The 22,187-nt window shown below is 41.7% G+C and overlaps 1 protein-coding gene across 2 annotated transcripts in view; it reads right to left on the bottom strand.

The window, feature by feature from the left end:
* PTK2 (protein tyrosine kinase 2) overlaps positions 1 to 16,139 on the bottom strand; it is a 188,316-nt gene extending 172,177 nt beyond the window's left edge. For both annotated transcript variants that reach the window (XM_054295768.1, XM_054295777.1), the window contains exons 1-2: positions 16,012 to 16,139; positions 1,686 to 1,744 (exon numbers count right to left, since the gene is read on the bottom strand). The gene's annotated coding sequence lies outside the window, so the exon portion shown is untranslated. The remainder of the gene's footprint in view (positions 1 to 1,685; positions 1,745 to 16,011) is intronic.
* Between the last annotated feature and the right edge of the window lie 6,048 nt (positions 16,140 to 22,187).

Here is a 22,187-nt window from a genome sequence, read left to right as displayed (position 1 = left end):
TACAAGTGCACTTCTTTTCTTTGTGACATCACAACAGGCAGAGCTGCTCCTTTCAAAAGGTCAACCAAAATTAAAGGAAGTATTATAAACCCCTTGAAATTACAGATCTGATTTGCAGGCCTTTATATATGATAAAATGTTTTGCTCCCATCCCCCTCTGCCCTTGTTTTCTGGATTTCCCACACTAGTAGTTTTCCATGTCCAGGAAATATTTTTCAAGTGTCTGAGTTTCCATCTGAATCATAAGTCAGAATTAACATGAGACACAAGGCTACAAATTTTAACTGATAAAAATATCAGTACTGCTTCCAACTGAAATACTTTGGGTTTTTTCCAACTAAAGTGAAGGCTACTACTTTTTAAGCCATTCAAACTTTTTCTTTGGAGTAGTAAGAGTAGATGGAATTCCTTGGGAAAAACTAACTGCATAATATAAACAAACATCATCCCATACCAGAAAAGGGAAGGGAAAAAAATTGTAGAGGAGAAGCAAATATTCATCATAAGCTTGAAAACTGAAGTTTAAGAAAGGCTGATGACATCCAGAAGTGAGCTACTGAAGAATAAAGATATCTGTCCCTGCAAATGTAGATGGTCAGGAGACATTAAGTGACTCTCTGCTGATTCCTGAAGATGAAAATACATAAATATTCTGGATAAGATCACAGCCTGAAGCTCCATTAGGGACCTGCTCCATGTGAAAAGCAAGCAGCAACATCTCCTTTGCTCTCAGTTGTATCACAGTCCAGGCAAGAACATCAATGACTCTAGACCAGGTGATATCAAGTTTTAAATAAGGGTAACCACATCCACAAGTTAGATTCAAAAGTGCTCCTGAAGTAGCAGGAGATGAATTTTTCTACCTGCCAAAGCCTAAGCAATAGAAAAAAAAAAAATTTAATACAGGCTCTCAAACCACCAACCACAGGGAAGGCTGCAGAAAGGGGAGGAAACCAAACCACAAAGAAAAAATAAGGATCCAGCAAATTATTCTAGCCACACTCAAATGGAAGAATATTCCAAACATCCATATATATGAGCAGCAGTAAAGGCAGAAGTCAGAAATACCAACTACACTGAGGAGTAAAACTGAAATTTTCAAATATAACCATTCACCCTGGGGATGGGGGTGTCACAAGGAATCAGAAATATGCAGACCAGAAATAAATTCTATAATACAAAGAATTCTGTGGCTGCAATTCTCTACTCCTGCTTTCAGCTAAACTTCTTCAGATTAGGCCATGCACCCCTACAGCAAAGATTTTGTTTTATTAAGAGCCATTTCTTCTGTACTACAGAAATGCAGAACATGAGAATAGAGAATTATTTGTAGTATTTTGCTCCAAAAGGCAGCACATGGGACTGGTCAGACAATTGTCAGCCAAGTGGCTTTGGTAGGTGAGAAAACACCTTGCAAACTCCTCCCATGTGCAATAAATTAATTGCTGCACTGGTCTGCCCACCTTGGGCTGAATGGAAGGGCCATGAACAGGCTGTGAGAGAAAAGCCAATTCCAGGAGGCTCAGGGAAAAAAACAAACCAAGAAATTCTGTTTTAACATCCACTGGCTAACAATCAGGATTTTCAACAATAATCACAAGGAACCAACCACAAAATCTCATCTTGACCTGCTTTACCCAAATAAAACTCAGTGTGAAATTGAAATCATTAACTGTTGTACATACCCTAAGTAGACTTTCCAGCTCTCAGCAGCAGGTGCTCAGTACAGGATGAAACATGAAATCTGAAACAAATATTTAGAATTCATTAGGCTATTTTCTTAATTAATGTCAAAGTAGTCTAACATCCAAAAATCTTAAGAACAAATTAACTGATATTCATGTTATGGAGACAAGATAACCACCTGCAGTACATATCCTATTTTACAAGTGCAGATTATTTAGCTGGATGTTCTTTTCTTAGGAAAAAAAAAAAAAAACACCCTAAAACAAAACATAGAAGTTTGTAGAAGTAGAAGCCAGAGACTTATATTTGAACTCAAAACAGACAAGTTGCCTGAAATCCTGTTGTTCCCACGAAAGCAAAGTACAAATTTCACAAGTTATATTGATTTGTTCTTTAGAAGAAGGAGAAGGGTTAAAACATCAAAAAATGAACCTTTATTACTGATAACACACATTTAATAGCAAAAACAAGTGAGTGCTGAAAACTATGATGAGTGATTCAAAACATCAGCAGCACCCAGATCTAGAATTAGAAAGTGCTTCCCTGGAAAATGCAAAGTGTGTGGGAGGAAGCAGTGAAAAGCATTTATCTCCTCAGGGTGTGTGCAGCACAGGGCAGCCAAGCAGCTCCCAGCTGAGGTAACAAATACACAGATATTGCTCAATACACAGAGAGCTGTGGGTTTGTTTCTTAAAGAAAACAACTGATCTATAAGAATTCCAGAGCCAAGAAATGCAGAGAGTTGAGTGTATTACTCTGCCAGTTGTTTTTCTTCTTTCCCTTTCAAACAAATATATACTACAGGGACAAAGACAGTACCAGTAGAAGGCACAAGCTTATGTATTATGCTCTTAAAACTGGATTTCTAAGAATAAAGTTTGTTTCCCAAACTTTATTCATCTTAGATACTTCATTTTCCACACACATAAAGGCCACCAAAAGATTTTCACAAATAAATCTCATCAGATAAAGTAATGTAAAAAATTCAAATAACCTCTTCATAGTTTCTCTTAAGGTTTCATCTAAGCTGTAATAAACTGAGTGTGGGGGGAGAAAAATAAAATATTTTAATTTTAATATGAAAACCAGAAAAAAGAGTCACAGCATTTACATGAAACACACATCTACACCATGGAGAAAAAAATCAGCAAGAACCTGAACTGCTTTCATGGTGCTCCATAAGATGAATGGCAGTGCCTCCCAACCCTGATTTTATGGTTAATTCAATCTGCCAAGTCAGGCTGTCCCACCACCCCTGCCAGACTGAGCAGCAAACAACAGAATCACACCTGCTCTGAAGGGTTTTATGGAATTAGTCATGATTTGGGACAATTTGTAACAACACTGATAATTAACACAATGGGAATGATCTCATGGCAAATTGCTCATTAGACTGTTTCTCAGACTGAGAAACCCATGCACTGATTGATTTAACTGAAGATGATTTCTGATAAGGCAAAAGCTAAATTTAATTTCCAAGGCCAGCAGTGATGACCTTTCCCTACTCTGGGAAGTTACATCAGTAGCACCCTTAAAAAACTTGTTAAAATAATTGTGTATTTAATACCATGGGACTTACAGCATCAAAAAAGCACCAATGCTAGAAAAATATTAATTTAATTGCTGAGGCATCAATAATGCAAACACTTGCAGACATGTTAAATTTTCCACACAAGTTACAAGTTCTCTCACTGATTTTCAATGGAAGCAGCCACGTGTGTAAAATTCAGTGTACAAATGCACGGCCCTGGGATGGATTTGGTGTTGGAGGGCAATCCCAGAGGACACATAAAGGGCCTCTCATTATTTCCTACAAGCAATGCACTCAGGACAACCCAAACAGGGCATCATTTCTTCTCCCTTTGCCAGGCACACCTTGCCAATGTTTGTTTTCACAGGTTACTTACTGATTTCCTTCATTCAACAATGACTTAGGAAGCAAGTGGTGACAAGAACTCTCCTATGCTCCAAGCAGTTGGAACACTTCTTAAAAGACCTATTAGTCTCCTTCTAATGGGGATAAAATGCTGAAAGCTTCTAAAGTGGGCAAAAGAAGATTAAACAAAAAAATTGTTTGGGTTGAAGATCTGTGCTTTTATTTTGACTTTTTGTAAAAAAAAAAAAAAAAAAAAAAATTAAAAATCTATGGATCTTACAAAATGGTTTCTTTAAATAAAATAAACCCAAACAAGTATAGCTGCTCAGAGGAAAAAAATTAGAAGGGAGGGGGATTTTTCATAGCTTTTGAAATTTCTCTACTTTCTTCCACATGGGAAAGGTTTTCAGTTAAGTGACAATATTTAAATATTAAATTTAACACTTTTTGTGGTAAAAAACTATTCCTTTTTAGACTTTTCCCAACCAGCTGCAAGTCACCCACTTGGTCCAGTTGTGCTTCCTTATTTTTCCTTATTCTGTTTTATCTACCCCATAATACCTTACTCTGCTCCCAAAATCAACACAGAATTCTACCTATTTGTAATTAAAAGATAACTTATTTGTAGATCTAAATGTCCACATAAAAGGCCTGACAGTTCAAGTTTTGTCCTCCAGGATCATTCTATTCCCTCTAATTTGAATCCTTCCCCAAGGATTGAGCCATTAGACAATTTCCAGTATCCAGGAATAAATATCTTAATTTATTTTCTAGGCATGGAGCCCCTTTCTCAGCTTCCTTATGTTTCCAGCTACCTTTAAAGTTCTTTGATTGCTCCCTTCAATAAAATTTGTCCTCTTCACTCTTTTCACACACAAATACCTCTCCTTCCCAGATTCTCCACTCCATTTCAACACAGCACTGACCTCAATGACTTCAATCTCCACAAAGCCAAAGATGGACCACTACAAACCAACATTATTTGTTTCACTTCCCTCTCCAAACCCTGTGTAGTGGTTCCACAAACTGATTCACAGCACCAAAGCAAATAAACAATTTTATGCACTGCAGCCTTACAGAACACTTAATCTGGTCTCTGCTGATGCCCCTTTGGCTCTGCAGTGTCAAAGGAAAACTCCACAAGGATCCCAGCAGACAGGAAAGGCTTCAGGAGCTCTGTCAGGGCAGGGAAAGAACAGGAACAGCAACAGCTGGGAACAAGCAAAATCTTCTTTAGCAGAGATGAGACAGTTATAGCCAGGTTATCTGCAATGTTATTCCTCCTGTACTCTCCTGTATCTTGTGCAAACAACTGAATCAAGTGAACTTTGGCTCAGTCACTGAGCAACCACAAACAAATTTCCATCAGTGAACTGCACCCTGTTCATAGGGAATTATTCTCCAGCCACTTGGCCCAGAACAGTCAGGGCAGTTACTGAATCCTAGACAGACTCAAAAGCACCTCACAGATAAGGCTGTGAGGATTTAATAGCTTTGTTTCAGAATAATTAACATAGAAACACTAATTTCCTCTCACCATTGCATAGTGGTTTGGCCACCAGAAGAATCTAGTCCATAAAGCACAATTTGGACACCTCACTGGACCCAAACACAGAACTTAAGCACATCACCCCAAAACTCACCCCCTATGGCACTGCCAGCTGCACCACCAGGACTCCTGCAGAAATTTTTAACCAGGTTGTTATAACTTAATTGGGGAAAGAAGTAGAAACATCAGTAAGATCTCAATTCTATGTCATACTAAAAACACACACAAAAAACAATTGAGTCCATACTTACTATCACCTCCTATTCACATGAGCCATCAGATAAAATCAGCTAAAAAGACACAGCTTTAACAACACAGAACACAAGTTCAACATAACACTCCAAACTGCTGTAACACAGACTCAGTCCAAAAAACGATCAGATTTCAAGCAACAGCTGTGCATTAAGTACTCACATTATGTGCACATGGGCACCACTCTCCCCTCCCCACTTCATTTTGACTGTGCTCCAAACCCTTTCTCAAACTCACCACTTTCATCTTGCCTTTGCAAAACTAATCTCTACCCAGCTACTCACAAGGTCTTGCCTTGTTTTTTTTACTTCTATCAACTTCAAGAGTAAGGCAGTCACAGAGATGAGTTTTATGTACATTTATTTTCACAACTTGTGCAGTCCTCACCCTTTTTGTACTTTCACTCTATGATCTCTTCCTCAGTTTAATATGACCAATGTTCCTGCTCCCAGTGGAGAATACTGGTGCTCAGTATCTATTTCCACAGAGGTACCAATGGCTTTTGAAAGAGGGAACTTCAATGCAATCCCCATTTACCACGAAAAAGCCACACAGATAAATACATTTCTGAACTCCAAAATCTGTTTCCTAGGAAGGGAAGCTCTGTTCAATACTCTCTTCAGATTGTGAAAACAGTTTAAAGGTTTTGTTTGCCTTTAAGAGAAGAAAAAGCTGATTCAGTTGTAAAATGAAGCCAATGTTACACACTCCTGACTTGAAGAATTCCCTCTCCTCCTCTGATGAAAGGAGAGCAAGGCCCAACAGTGGCTGCTGGAACTGTGAGGGGAGCACAAAGAAATCCCCCTTCACTGAGCTGGATCGGCAGGGGCTGGGAGCCTGGGACACAACTCAGCTCTGGCTTCATTCACAACTGAGGATTAACTGTGTGCTGCACACCAGCTTCCTCTAAAGGGGCCTAATCTTCCAAAAAATCACTTGGTTATTTAATAAATTCATGTAGGTAGCAAATTCCCAGAGTACCAAAGCAGCTCCATTTCTTACACAAATGAAATACTGTCAGGAATTCCAGGCAGGAAATGGAACAGAAGTGAATTCAGGGTTACATCCCACTCCTCCTTTTGACTCCACTCTTTGACTAAGTTTTACAGAGGTTCTGACTGATATTTTTTTTTCTATCCACAACCGAGAAATAGAGGGACTAAGCTCAATCTAATATTCACAAAATGTTTGAGAAAAGACCAAGTCAGACTATGTGGTTTTTTTCCCCAAAAAAACACATCCCATATACTTTTTTCCACTATTTCTCTTATAAATTTCAATCCTCAAATTGTACCATCAAAATATGTGGGCAAAATAAAACCAGTATTTTTCACCTATGGGAATAGATTGACTTTTCTTGATAACTATTAATTAATAGGTATAAAACAATGTCTGTACATATCCACTAGGGATATAGTAACTGCAGTCCTCCTCCTTGGTGGAGATTCCCCTCAGCCACCAGTTCAAATCCCACAATTTACAAAGACAATCCTAAACAAAAAAACCCCCAATTTTTAGAACAGATTAAACAGGTTTTAATGCAGATGACAAGAAAAAGGTTTCCCTTTACTTCCACACCAATTGAGGGCTTCTTAAATGGCATTTATTTCCCCAGACCACAGCAGTTTACACCAATTCCCACACATTGCACAGATCCACACTCTCAGCTTCACCTTTTAGCCAAAAGGCACTACAAAAACTCAGATGCAGCACTGAAATGTTAACTTCAACAGCTTCTGCCTCTAATTTTTAACCTAGTGATTAAAAAGCTGCCAGACCCATGCATTTACTCTGTCCTAAGGATCATCTCAAATGCAGGCTGCTCTGTGAACCCCAAATTTCAGCAGCAGCTGTGCCAGGTACAGCCAGCCAGGATTATATTTTGTCTTCACACACATTTCCACTAAAGATTACTTTATTTTGTTTCCCAATCTCAGTAGCAGCTTGTTCCTCCCATGGCAAAATGGAGAGAAACATTCTGGCTTGCTTTAAAACAGATTTATTTGAGTTATGATCAAGACAAAGCCTAGTGGTAAAACATCAAATACAAACTATCATGGTGAATGAAGAGTGAAAGACTGACAGAAAAACAAAGGAATTCCTATTATTCTGAAAACAAAGCTCATCTTATTAGTATATAATAATATATTGTAACTAATTGCAGGGCAATAGTAAAAGAAATAAGAAAAGTCATCCTAAGACCACTTAACCAACTTGTTTGTAGAATTTAAGAGTCTTGCATGTTTTCCTCCTTGAAATTAGATAAACCAGCAGCTAAACTAATTGTTGTAACATCAGTAACCAGTTCATAATGCTGTTTTCCAAGCCCTGTGTAGGTAACATCTGCAGAAGTTTCATTTGCAGAAAAGTTTCTCTCCCCATGACCTTTCCAGCCTTCCACAAAGGAAACACAACCTGCTTTGCCTGGACAGATTCACATCAGAGCTGCAGCCTCAGACAACTGCAGAGATCACAGAGAGCACAGGAGCTCACAGGGGATTCTCAGCTCCCTTTGATTATCACCATAATTCTGCAAATAACAACCCCACATTCTTTACCTGCTCTCATCACCAAAACCAGTGCTGGGCAGGATTCAAGAGGTCACCTGGTCAAGCTGCCCCTCCTCAGGTAGGAATGAAGAACATCTCCTTTCTGACAGATGCCTAATTTGCTCTTGGAGACTGTCAGGGATGAGTCCCTCCCTTAATCAATTCCACTGGTTTGTTATTCTTGGAATTAAAAGTCTTGCTCCCCAAGCAGCAACCCAACTCTTTGGTCCCATTATTTAAATCAACTAATTCTCACTTTAGTCCCTGTAATCCTTTATCATCTTTATCCTTGTAGCAGCATAATGCATGGGAATAACTTAATTCTTATCTCTTGTTAAGTCTTAGCATCTTAATTTGTTCAGTTCTTGGATGTCATATTCTCAGGCATCTGCTACTAAAAGCATCCAAAAAAAAAACTCCTTCTTGAAGTCCAGTGCCCAAAACTAAACAGAATTTTAATTAAATCCTACCAATGCTGAATCCAGCAGAGAAATTATTATTTACTCCCCTGCCACACCAGAGCAGAACATTTCTTTACCGGCACAGCAGAGGTTAACCACAAACTGAGCACCCATCAATCAATAACCTGCACATCCCAGCTCACTCAGCGCTTGCAGGATTTTAAAAGCATATTTTGAGCAGAACATCTGAACAACAAAATTCAAAATGCACTAAACATGGAGTAGTAACAGAGGCTGTAGAGCTGAACAAGTGCAGAAAACAGCCAGCTTTGTGATTTATACAAACTGAAGTGGAAATGACAAGATAATTAATAAACTAACTGAAATCTAGAAGCCTCTAGGATATAGTGCTTAAGCCTGAAATAGAAAATGAGAGCTGATAAAAATTCAGAATTACTTCTTTAGCCATTAATTAACAGTGTTCCCATAATGGAGCTGTTAACACCAGAGCAAGAACTGAAACTGTAATTTGTAACATTTGCAAAGAGCTTCACTGAGAGCGAGAGACCAACACATGTCAGCAGTCTGGGAAGGTTTCCTGGGTGAAAGCTGCCAATGGAAAACAAGTTTAAAATTAAACAATATTAAATAGTTTTTGATACAATTAAAAATGGAACTCAAGTGATTTTAAAACTTTCCAACTTGTGGCTCATTAACATATTAACTATCAGCCCTTTTTCTGCCATATTTGTAAAATGAAATGTATTTTATTTAGCAAACAGTTCTGACACAGGCATGATGAGGGGTAAGGAGCAGTGACAAACATGAATTTACTGCTGTGGCCATGCCCAGGTTCACTCCAAGCTGTAAGATGGCACCTGAAATTCACAGCTTGGATCCAACATCAGGGTTTGTGCTCCTCCTGTGATGGGCACTCCACAGGAAGCACCTCAGAACTGAGGTGGTTCTGTGCCAGGGCTCACTGTCCTTATATTAAAGGCAAATAAACAACAACACAGCAGCTGAATTCATCTGCCATTGAAAGGAAAAGAAGCAGCCACAAGAGGAGAAATAAAATGAGTCCCAATTTCTGACACTGTGGCTGTGTCAGTGGTTCCCAGCTGCCTGGATGACAAAACCAACATCAGCAGGCATGAGGGGTCCTGGACAGTGGCAAAAACACAACAAGACCTCCAAGTTCTGGAAATTGGGAGGGAAAAGGGTGAAGAAAGAGAAGTAGGGACTTGTACAAAACTAAAATATGAGGTTCATCTCTTTACAAAAAGTTAGTTCCAACAACTGAATGACAAAGGTACCTGTCACACATCCCTTTTGTGCCTACACTGGGACATCCATTATGAATTAATTCTGCCTGTAAAGAGCTTCCACTACAGAGCATCAGTAAAGCAGCAGAGGGATGGAGGAAGAGGCTGCTAAAACCTGAGGTACACCCAGGCATAAAGGAGCCACAAGAGCATTCAGCCACCAGCAAAAGGAATTTCTGCTTGAAAAGTGTATTAGAAACAGCAGGGGGAAAAACTGGTAAACAACTTGGTTGGTTAACCAAAAATAAAAAGGAACTGTACTCTTTTAAACACTAACTTTATTTTTCTTCTTTCTGTATTAACCTTTACTTGAAAAAAGCAGGCAATAAAAATGCCAGCATAATAACCCAGAACACAGACTATTTGCCCCTGTGAAGACAGAAAGGCTGGAACTGCCCAGTTTAAAAAAAAGAAGAAATCAAGAGCAGACACCCATGTGCAAGTAAGAAAATGGTGGCAGATTTTATGTTTTCCTACTAACTTTCATAGAAAAAGAATTTAAAAGATTGCCTGAAATCAGTAAGAGGAAATTCTCTTTTGAAGATCACACAGTTTCTGAATCTCAAAGCTGCAGAGTATTACTGAGAACAAACTTGCCTCAGCATTCATGCTGAACATAAAACCTACAACAGCCAGGATGAAACAGGTACTGATTGATGTAAATCTGCAGCACTGGGTGTAACTCAGACATTGGGATTTCTAAGTCTCTCACCAGTACCTTCAACAGAGTAATCCTGGATGCACTGCAAGGAAATTACCTGTTAAATGCTGATGGAGCAGAGACCTCACTGGCTGCTGCACATCCCATGGATTATGTCACTGACAATTCCAGGCACTGCTTAAGCCCGGGCAAAGAAGTGGATACCTGGTTAAAAAGGTGCATTCACAGCTGCAAAATACATCATTTAACTCATTCTGAGCCTCTGCTAAACTAAACTTCTGGTTTTGCCCTGAAACCTCATTATTTGCAGCAAGAAAACAGGAAACAAGATTTAAAAAATCATCTGCTGTTTCAAATCCTTCCTACAAACTTCAATGGGACTACAGGAAAAATGATCTCTGCCTTCCAAAGACACTTCAGAGGCTCAGACAGTTTGCTCCCTCTCTCCTCCTCCAAACCAAAATAAAACAAAAGCAGGAATTGTGAATTTCTCTGCGTGGGTAAACAATGCAAGGCCTGAGCATGGCAGCAGGAAGCAGGAGCAGCTCGGAGTCAGCAGAGCCCTCTGACCCTTTCTCCCTGTCCCAAGCACTGGAACTGCTTCAGCTCAGTCACTTCTGTCTCTGCAAAGCCAACAAGTGCCTCATTTAAGGACTCCTGACACACACACAGGCTGAATATTCCAAATTTATTGTTCAGCATAGCTGGATCAACAGCAGAGGCTGCAGGACACTGAGGCAGAGGGTTTGCTTATACACTTCTGGGCAAAAGGAAGGAAATTATTCTGGGGTCTTGAAATGAATTAAATTGCAGTTCCATGAGCAGGGAAAGAGCCAACATGAGAGGGATTAACTCTAAACTGACCTATCCTACACTGTCACCAAGATGGAACTCTGCAGGAAAATAACACAGTTGAGTGCTTGTCAGGTTGCCTTCCCAGGAGAAAAACAAAAGGTAATGCAATGCTTCCATGCAACAGGGAGCAAACAAAAACTACCTAAAACTCCTTTCATGTGCCCCTTCTGCACTGAATGTGACAAAAAGGGGCAGAGGAGCAATGCAGAAAAACAGAGGGCAGGAAAAAAGTCTTGAAGTTATGGGTAAAAAAGGAAATCCAATCCAGGAGTTTTGCCAGTTCAGCCAAGCACTGCTGCAGAGCTGAAGAACATTTAAATACACCCAGAATTCAGAGTAATGCAAGTGAATCAGAGCTTCTCTAACAAAGCCTGCTGCCTTCAGCATTGTTAATTGTCTCTTCCATTCAGATTTTTACTTGACAGAAGTTGCATTCAAATCCTGCACACCAGATTTCAGAAACTGTCTTCCATTTTCTTCCTCATCCATGAACCACTGGCAGCACCACTGAGCTGCATCTCTGTGTTTCCAGCACTGTCAGAGTCAGAGAAAATCAGTTTCTGTGGTTCTCCCGCCACCTCAGAAACTTTTTCTTCCACACGATTCCCTGAGTCAACTCCCTCCACCACCACATCCCTCTGATGTGCTGAAAGGCGTTTGAACTGCTGAAATTTGCATGGAGATGCTTGGAAAGCTACCACACACCTGGGCAATCACAGCTGGCTCTCTTGTGTCTGCTTTAATACAAATCCAGAAAAGCAGATCAAGCCACACAGAGTTTTTTGTGCTTTTGGTTGTTTGATTATATTTTTGTGAGGTTTTTTTTAAATAAAAGCCCTAACACTCACAAGTCTGCCCAAATACAAGATTTTTATTCCAGCATCAGGAGCACAATGCTGGACAAGCAAGAAACTCATATATGAGGAAGCTTATACAGTGGAAAAACCAGAGAATTTATACAGGAATGGGACAGGGAACATATGGGACTGGGAATGGGACAAGGAAAAACATTAAGCCTACAACCCCAACCACACAAGTTTTTTAACTGTTCAGCCCCTAAATAACCACTTTTTTTTTGATAGTTTTTCTTAGCCATCAACCTCTACCTGAATACGGAGAGCAGGAATTAAAGTTTTCAGAAAGATTTACTCAACCATCTCCATAGAAGTCCTTCCTCTCCTACACCCCAAAATCCCCTATTTAAACCCAGGCATCTCTCTGGATACCACATTTTCCACTGAATTTCCCTTTCTTGCAGCTTCCTGTCTTTGTGACAGACACAATAAAGCACATTCATTGAACACTGGTAGAACACAACTTTCAAGGCTTTTAAGTAGCATTATATACAAACCAAGAGACTCACTTGAAATTGCTAACAATTTATGAACTCTGCTCTTGCATTCATGTCCATCAAGGTTCTAGATTTGTTTTTTATTTTCCCCAAAGATTTAGAATAAAGAACACAGCTTTTAGCACATATGTATCCTGCAGAAGTTACCATTCAGGGAGACAAGGATCACTGTAGTTCAGGTGCTAAATAAATGTATTCTAAATTGATTTTTAGAGTGTTTTTCCATCATTTCTGCTCTTATTCCATACAGGAACTCAAAGTGATGCAGGAAGGATTTCCTTGTTGCAGTTTTTAAAATTCTGACCTGTAATTAAAACCTTTTGAAGAGATTAAATCAATATGTCCACCTTGTCTGTGGCATTGAAACTTTAGAATTACACTAACACGAGATGAGAGGAAACACACATTTAGTCTGGAAACCACATCTGATGGAGCTAAATATCAACCACACCAGGAAACAGATCTGGAATATGAATTCCAGCATGAATTCCTTTTTAAGTACCTTCTGCCCAGCTACTGACATTTATCCAGAATGTGAAAACACACTTTAGGCAGTAATCTACATAAAATGTAAAGGTACAAAGGTCCAATTTAAGACAAATAAAACCACGTGAGACTGCTCAAATCTTGTGTGCTTTTGTAGGGATTTAACAGCAAAATTATAACCTATTTATTCTTCAAATTATAACCAATATTCTTCAAAACTACAGTTTGAGAAGACAGAAAGTTCTTTTTGATAGGGAAAAGCATTTTTACATAAATCCTAAAAGACGTAAAATGAACAGGAAAAGCCTGTATTGTTATTATTAATATTATATCAAAATAAAGATCATACTACTACACACAGCAGTGCCTACCAGGGGGGAAAAATCATTTTGTTATACAAATGGCAAGAAATAAATTATTAATTCTTTCGTTTCCCTCCTAGTGGAGAAAAAACCAACCCACCACATTCATGGACGCATGAGAAAAACAGAACACAATCTCCTAAACCATCAAAGCCACCTCTTGTACTACTTAATCTCTAGAAAACACTCCTGCTTTTCTCTCCTCCTATCATCCTCCCCAAAATATCTATTAGCTTGGTGGAGTTCATCATACTGAGAGTTCCCATTCAATTATTACTTAGATGGCAAGCCATTATATTACAAAAAAAATAAGAAAAAAGAAAGCCCTTTCCACAAGAGGTAACACACTCTGAAGCAAAGTCACATCACTAGATATCTTGAAAGAATTTTTAAAGCTATTTCAGCAAATTACACATTCAAGACACGAGTGTTATTCTAAGAATATTCCTTTCTGGATGAAGTATTCCAATAAGCTACTAGCTGATTGCTGTGTCCCTGCACATGTTTAGTACCTTTAAAACCCAAGGCTGAGGCCAAGAACAGCACAGAGCTTTTGACAGATAAGCACAATGTCATTTTCCTTTCATGTATACATTTTAACCTTCCTGCAAAACAAAAGGTCAACCAACACAAACATCAATCCCAGCCACGTTCCACGGAAACTGCATTTAAGATATAACAGCACAAGAGACAAATTAATTTCAGAACTGTTTTTCTCTTGTTGAGTTGCTTGTAGAGTTTTACAGTCCTGTGAGAGACAATCTGTCCAGCAACCAGTGTCTCTTCCCTTTTTGCTCTGTTAACAGGATCCGAGATTTTAGGTCCATTAAATTTCCTGCATGGATTGATCTCAGAGATGCACACATAAATTCTGTACAGAATCTCAGCCACAAACCCTGCTTTAAGAAATCCAAGGGCTGTGTTCCCCATCCAAAAATCACACCACACAGGCAAAGGTGTTCCTACAAAGGGGGCAGGGTAACAGCCCGATTTCAGGGGTAACTATAAAAGGGACACGTGGAGAAAGGAAGTGGTGGAATTTTGGATGTGGACAACATCAGTGAGACAACAAACTGTTCCAAATAACTGTGTAATATTTAATATTTTCTGGCCCCAATCCAGCTGCACTCCTGACCTTACCCAGGTTTAACAGAACCACAGACGCTAAAGGCAGATTAGCTTCGAGGAATGTGGGACTTTTCCAATTAATCCAGGAGGGGAAAAAAATTATATCAAACAACCTAAAGCCAAAGGAGAGTGAATTTTAAAGGGACACTGCAATACCGCTTCACTCTTACACTAACATTTGCATTAAATATTTCAATATGAATTCCCAAATGCTTCTCTTTACAAGTGAACTTTTTGTTTAATGCCCTTATAGAGCACTGGTCCTATCCCAGTGAAACTGCCAAAAACTGGGCTCCAGGCTGACATTGCTCCAGTGCCAGGGCCTGCAGGATACACTGGAATAAGACTAACACAGAAACAACACAGCCAACACTGTTTCAGACAGAAAACAACAACAAAAAAAAAAAAAAAACAAACAAAAAAAAAAAACAAAAAAAAAAAACCACAAAAAAAAACACGGGAAAGCAAAGAGTAAAGTCTACCCTCTGTCCCAAAAAAGCATCCTCAGAGCACAGGAGGTCTGGGAAGGGAATAGATGTGAGAACTGGACACGTACAGCATATGCTTCACAATTCTCTGTTACAGCTGCAATTCTCACTGTACTCCAAAAATCAGGTTTACAACCGGCAAAAAAGAAAAAACATCACATTTCTCCAAGGAGTGCAAAGGCTGCTCTGTGTGATCCGAGTTCTGCGGCACCCCCGGGCCGACAGGAGCCGCGCTGAGGGGACGCCGCTCGCTGCCCGTCCCCGCCGGGGCTGTCCCCGGGTCAGGGGAGCGGAGCTCTGCCCCGGATCTCTCTGGATCACACGGTCCCAGCGAGCGCAGTACCAGAATAAACCAAAAATAAACCCCCAAAGCCCACACACCTCAAAAAAAACCCCAAATCCTAAAGAGAAGAAAGCTCAACCACTTCCCCGGCGCTACGGCTCCGGCTCCAAGAGGCAGCCACGGGTTTGGTTTACGCGCTCGCCTGAGGAGGGGAAGGGGCAAAGGCAGGCGGCCCGGCTTCGGCAGCGAGGGGACACCTCCTCCTCCTCCTCCCTTTCCTTTCCCTTTGTTTACTTTACGGACCGTCCCGCTCCACCTCGCCGCCTCCTGACACATCCGGTGGGACCGGCCGGGGCTGCGGGGCGGGAAGCGCGCAGGGGGCGGCCGGATCCCCCGGGGTGGAGGACGGGGCAGGCGGGGCACCAGATGACCTCTCCCCGCAGCCTCCTCCTGTGTCATCCCCTTCCCACCCTGCCTTCCCGCGGAGGGAAGCGGCTCTGCCCGGAGAGACCCCCAGCCCACCGCGCGGTGCCTCCTGCGCCCTGGTGGCCGCGGCAGCCCCTCCCCGGGCACACAGGAACGGGCGGCACCGGGGACAATCTTCCCTTCCCTGCGGAGCCGCCGCCGCTCCCCGAGCCGGGGGCTGGGGCGGGGGACACGGAAGGAGACGCCGCTGCCCCCTACACCCCCTCCCCGTGATGTAAATCGGGGCCGCTTCGCCCGCCCCCTCCCCGGGCAGCGCTCGCCGCCGGCACTCACCACGCTGCGGGCACGGCCGCCTCCGGCGCCGCGGCGAAGAGAAGCCGCGGTGGAGGAGGAGGTAGGAGGACGAAAAGGAGGAGAAGGCTCCGGAGGGTCTGCGCGGGCAGTGCCGCCTCCCTCCTCCTCCCCTCCCTCCCTCCGTCCCTCTCTCCCCGCCCTCCCGGCGCGCTGCACCATGGGATGCGGCGCTGCCCCCCCCCAACATGGCTGTGAGGGGGTCACGGTGCCGCCCCTCAGGGAGCGAGGCGGGGGAGGTGGGGAAGGCGGGGAAGGCGCGTCTCGTCCCCGCGCCCGCCTCGAGGGCTCTCCCTTCCCTCCCTCCCTCCCTGATTCTCTCCTTCCCCGAGGCAGCGCGGATCCTGAAGGGATCTGGCGAATTTGCTGGGGAAGAGGCGAAGTTTAACCCCTTGTCCTGGCTCAGTGGCACCGGCTGGCACAACTGTTCTCCTGTTCTAACTCTGCGATATTCCTGTTGTGGAACCTCCCTGGAGCTGCCCTGTGCCCTCCCTGGAGCTGTCCCTGTCCCTGCTCTGGGGTGACCCTGCTTGGGCACCACGCCAAGGTTGTGGGTTCGGTCCCCATGTGGGCCAAGTTGAACTTGGTGATCCTTATGAGTCCCTTTCAATTCAGAATATTCTGTGTTCTGTGACCCACTGGTCTCTTCCAACCTTACCCAGTCCGTGGTTATGTGAGTCTGTGATAATCTCTTTCAAGGAAACAATTCAAGGAAAATTTAAAATGGCCACAGTGTTTGAATGCCCATTAGTCATTGTGTGTATTTAATTAAGCATAAGTCTTAAATCACAGGATCATGCCATGGGGAAGGTTGGAAGGCATCAAAATGGGGTAATCTGGTCTAACCTCCCTGCTCAAGCAGGGTCATCCCAGAGCACAGGCACAGGATTATGTCCAGAGAGTTCTGGAATATCTCCAGTGAAAGAAACTCCACAGCCTCTCTGGGCAATGGTGGAACTTCCTGGACATCAGTTCCTGCCTGTTCCTCTTGTCCCATTGCTGGGCACACTGAGCAGAGCCTGGTCCCTGCTCTGACCCCTCCCTGCAGACACTGTCAGACAGGGATGAGTTCCCATCTCAGTCGGATCTTCTCGAGGCTGAACATCCCCAGCTCCCTCAGCTTTTCCTCAATAAAAGAGAGATGTTCCAGTCCCTTCATCATCTCTGCTGAACCCACTCAAGGAGCTCCATATCTTGTTCTGAGGAGCTCAGAGCTGGACATTCTAGATGAAATGAGCTATAGCCTCTTCTCCCAGGCAACCAGTGACAGGACAAGAGGAAATGGCCTCAAGCTGCACCAGGACAGGTTCATGCTGGAAATCAGGAAGAATTTTTTCGTGGGAAAGGCTGTCAAGCATTGGAACAGGCTGCCCAGGGAGGTGGTGGAGTCACCATCCCTGGAGGTGTTCAAGAAATGACTGGACATGCCACTCTGTGCTGTGGTTTAGTTGACGTGGTTGTGTTTGCTCAAAGATTGAGTTCAATGATTTTGGAGGTCTCTTCCAACCCTAATGATTCTGTGATTCTGGGAAAGAGCCATTTTAAATGTCTCTATTAATCTTTCCCTTATCTCTCATGGCAGCTGAACTCAGGTTTTGCTCTCCTGCCTGCCCCAGGCAGCTGGAGCTTGAGCAGATCCCAGATTTGCACCTCTGGAAGTTACCATGTGTCTGGAAACTGCAGGCAGGGCCACAGAATCATAGAATATCCTGAGCTGGATGGGACTCACAAGGACCATTGAATCCAGCTCCTGGACTGCAGCTAACAAGGGCTGATAGAGAACTACTCAATATAATCAATGGTATTTGGAATGTGAGTTTCACTGATAAAATCTAGGCAGTTTACTTCAGGGTAAGACAGGTCCCACTCTTAAACTTACCTACATTTATTAGTTTACCAGGCACCATAAGGAAACCCAAGGGGGACATGGAACAAGTAAAGACCTAGATTGTAAATGCAGTTTTCCAGGTGAATCCCACCTGAAATGTCCCAAGCCCCTCCAGGAGCCAATCCATTAAGTAAGCTCTGAGCATGATACAAATGCACTGAGCACCATAAAAATGATTCCTAGAAACTCTCTTTTAGAGAGCAATCCAGTATTCCCATCCATCTTTTGCAGAAATGCTGGGACATAACCAGCAGGCTATTATGCTGGAGACAGGATACCACAACCACTTTCTACTGGATCTGGATCACTATGAAGGAAGGAAGGAAGGAAGAAGGGAAGAATTATTTCACTTATTTTATAATTATTGGTCTTGGGATCACTATTGGTGCTCTTGCCAGAAAGGGTAGAAATGTGCTAATTAAAATTACTGGTGCCAGAAAGTTGGGAGACATCAATAAAGATGATGTTCATGGTAACATACAGGAAAAATCAGATGCTCCTGAGGGCTGGAATGGTAAAAATGGAAGGAAATGACTGAGAGAAATAGGAGCATGTGTTCTGATTAATATACAGAGAAGGGGTGGTACAAATACTGGAAACAGAAAATGAAAGGGAAAATGGAGCTTCATAAATTTTTATGATACAGTTATTACCAACAGCAGGGAATTGCACTAAATGACCCTTCCCAGAATTTAATCCCAATTACTGATCATGTCTCCTCTGTCCCTGCTTTCACCCAAAGATGTCAGTGCTGTAGCCTCTGAGCAAACTTTTGAAGAAGATAGTTATCCCCATTTTTCACATTGGAAAGCTGAGACAGTATTTGAGTTGCCAAAACCACAGATAATTCACTGGATGAACAGGCCTAAAAGCAAACAACTCCTCTCCAGGGCTGTATCCTGTGCATTCAGGACAGCAGCAATACCTACTTTCTGTCATGCATTGGATATCCAATTGATTTCATGTAAAGATTTAATAAACATTCTTCATGTAGACATTTTTTCAAATGTCCTTGCTTTAATAAACAGTTATTATTCCTCTATTTTTAGAACTTTATGCTCTGCAGATTCTCTGAACAACATCAGTGTACCAATTCTCTCCAATTTACAGGTGGAAAAACTATTAAAGAGTTATTTAGGTGATTTATGGAGGAAAGAGAATAAATCCAGAGCAGTGGTAGAGCTGTGAATCTGATTCTTACATTCTGTTCTATCTTCTAATAGTTTCACTTTTTCATATGGAAAAAAAAAAGAATGTTGTCTGAAGTCCCTGGGAGATTTTCCATTGGTTCTATTGGGATGAAGGCAAGCCCAAAATAATCTATCAAATTGATGGTTTGTAGTAAATCCTGAACATTCTGTTTCAGGTCCTGGTGATGTGTTTTTGGTTGGTTTCTTGTTGGCTTTTTTCATCAGAAAATTGCTTGTAAAAGCAGAAGCCTTCAGCAACATAGTGATTTGATAAAAATGTGAGGAAATCTCTCTTGTGTTACAGAATCCAAGTTTTAGTCAAATGTAGAGAAAGCTCCATAAAAGCTGATAATTTGAGCTCTCAGCTGAGAGAGGGGAGCTGTGGTGATGTCCAGTGAAAAGTTTTTTCATTATCCAAACCAATAATCTCAGCAGAAACTCGTGAGGCACAAGCAGGGTGATAGTCAGGGTTACTGTCAGCTCTACACAAACAATTCCTTCCTTCCTTCCTTCCTTCCTTCCTTCCTTCCTTCCTTCCTTCCTTCCTTCCTTCCTTCCTTCCTTCCTTCTTTACTCAGTTAAACTTTTTAAAGTTGTAACTTGCTCCTTTGTCTTCTAAGATTCTTCTTTCCTTCTGATTCTTCAGAACTTGTGTAGAAATGTAAAATTATTTTCTCCTCTGCTCTGTCTCCACAGAGGTTGTTGGTAGGTGGAAAAGGCAACTGTCCCCTATAATTTATTATGGAATGATTAATATGGAGGGAAGGCATTTAGTTTAATACTACTGGTATTATTGGAGCAGTCCATGCCATTACCTCATTTAATTTACAGGGCTTATTAAACCTGGTATAAACAAAAAGGTAGGAAATTTCATTATAGAGTAGCATGTATTGTCTTTCCTTCTATTAAGTGACAGAGCTGGGGTAATGGCTCTGAGGAGAGCGAGTTCTTTCCGGTGTTTGGGAGCACAGCTGCAGCCAGGCATCCTCCACTTTTCTGCAGGATGGTAAATATTCATTAAAGGAACCAGAACAAGCAGGTAGCTCTGAACTGCAGGCTATTTCAAGCTGTGCTGATGAAATAGGGATTTGGGGAAAAAAGAGAAGAGAAAATGGCAGGATGCTAAATATTTGACATAATACACAGTAACATCCTTTATTGTAAACGGATTTTCTTTTAATCACCTGAATCAACCTCAGATGAAGAAGTCAACTGCATATGTAAGGAGTCTAGATAATACTCTGGCATTGGTGAAGGAAAAGTACATAGTAAATACCATTAAAGGCACCAAAATGTGAGTGTTTATACATCTCTGCTTCTTTTTGCATTAAAAAAAGAAAAGATAAAACATTACATCAGCATTTCTGGGCAGTGCCTGGAGTGGGAGCCGAAAGGAAAGTCACCAGTGGAGTTTTTCTAATTTATTAAACAGAACAAAATACAAAGAAATTCTTAAGAAAAGCTCCAAGGGAAACTGGCAAACCCACACAAGATGAGGAAGGAAATTTCAGGTAAAAAATCTGGTGTGAAAAAAACAAATCAGCAGCTGGGGGACCCATTTGATGAGTTGCTGTTATTAACGAAGACCTCCAAAGCAAATGTTAATGTGTTAATTAGAGGCAGGGTAATAACCTCCTAGATTTCCCAGTGGGAAACAAAACAAAACAAAAACAAGACAATTTCTGTTCTGGATTTAACTGGCTGAAACCAAACATGGCATGAAGGGAACTCTCCCAGCACTGAGTCTGCATTTTCTGATGTGGGTTTGCAGCATCACTGCCCCAGTGGTACTGTACAACCCTTACCTGACCCTGCACCAGGTGCAGTCCTGGGACACAGGAGTTCATTTATCTTTGTAGAAAATCAAACAAAATCCCTCTCCTGACTGATAGGGGAAAAAAATAAAATCAAATCCTTTGATTTCTAGAAGGAAAGGCAAGATCCCACATTGGCTTAGTTAGGCTGGTTCCAAGGAAGGAATGAAATCAGGACCCTCTCAGGTGGAGCCCTGGTTTAATAACAAGGGAAGTAAAATTCATGATCTGTTCTGAAGGGCTGAACTTCCCATCATAGAGTCTTTTCTTTGCATTTTATTTTGACTTTCAAGACTGAAGTCAACTTCTTGGGGCTTTTTTCCTCTCCCAACCAAACCTCAGGCAAACTTGGTGCTGAGCCAAATCAAACCATGTATTTTAAAATTGCATTCTCTTGAGACCCAGAAGCACGAAGGAATGGAGGTCTTAAGGATATTTAGAAACATGTGAATTCTTTGACTCATATTCTGCTGTTTTCTATCATTTTGCTGCCTTGAGCTGTGGAGCCCACTGTTCCCAGGAAGGCTCAGGAGGGAAGGAGGGTGTTCAGGACTGTGCCCAGCCAGTGGAGCACACTCCTGGGACAGCCAGGATTGGAGCCCCAGGCTTACATTCCAGGATTGCACTTGGTGCCTTTCCCAGTAGACACAGCCTTTCAGCTCATTCAGTTCTGAGCAAACTCCAGATCCTTTTATTTTTACTTACTCAAACTGCTATCAAAAAATCTCTTTTTTTAAAATGTATTTTGTCCTAATGCAGTCCTGGTTCTTTGTCATTAAAACATGGAGTCAGTTTTTTGCAGGAGTTGTGACAGTTGCATCATACTCTGTTCTCTGTCAAATCCCTCCCCAAATCCCTGCAGCTGCTCTGGAAGCTTCCACTTTTCCTAGAGCCCCTTGATGTGTAAAATGTGTGAGATGTTTTGATCAAAGGGGTTCTTGTACTTAATGCAAATTTCAGCACACATACAGCACTTGGATGTGAGTGTGTGGATCCAATCCTTCCATCTCCACTGGGCCCCCAGGACATCAATCCAGCAAGGGGAGCAGGGATGGCTGGTGCAGAACATTTCTGCTTCTTTATTTTTAAGTCTGTGTTAAGCTTGCTCCATATATGATAATTTTAGCTAATATTCTGAATGCCCATCAGCTAAAAGGTTACAATGACCACATCTGAGAAAACTTGTCTTTTTTTCTCTCACATTTTTTTCTGACATGTGAGCAAGCAACATAATGAAAGATCTCCTTTCTGCAATTCTTTTGGACA

This window comes from Melozone crissalis, unplaced genomic scaffold (genome assembly GCF_028551555.1).
Source record: "Melozone crissalis strain CALT ecotype California unplaced genomic scaffold, PUWL_Pcris_2 ptg000002l_1, whole genome shotgun sequence".
NCBI lineage: Eukaryota > Metazoa > Chordata > Aves > Passeriformes > Passerellidae > Melozone > Melozone crissalis.
The sequence above is the reverse complement of the archived record's forward strand: the minus strand, read 5'-3'. Positions and strand labels throughout refer to the sequence as shown.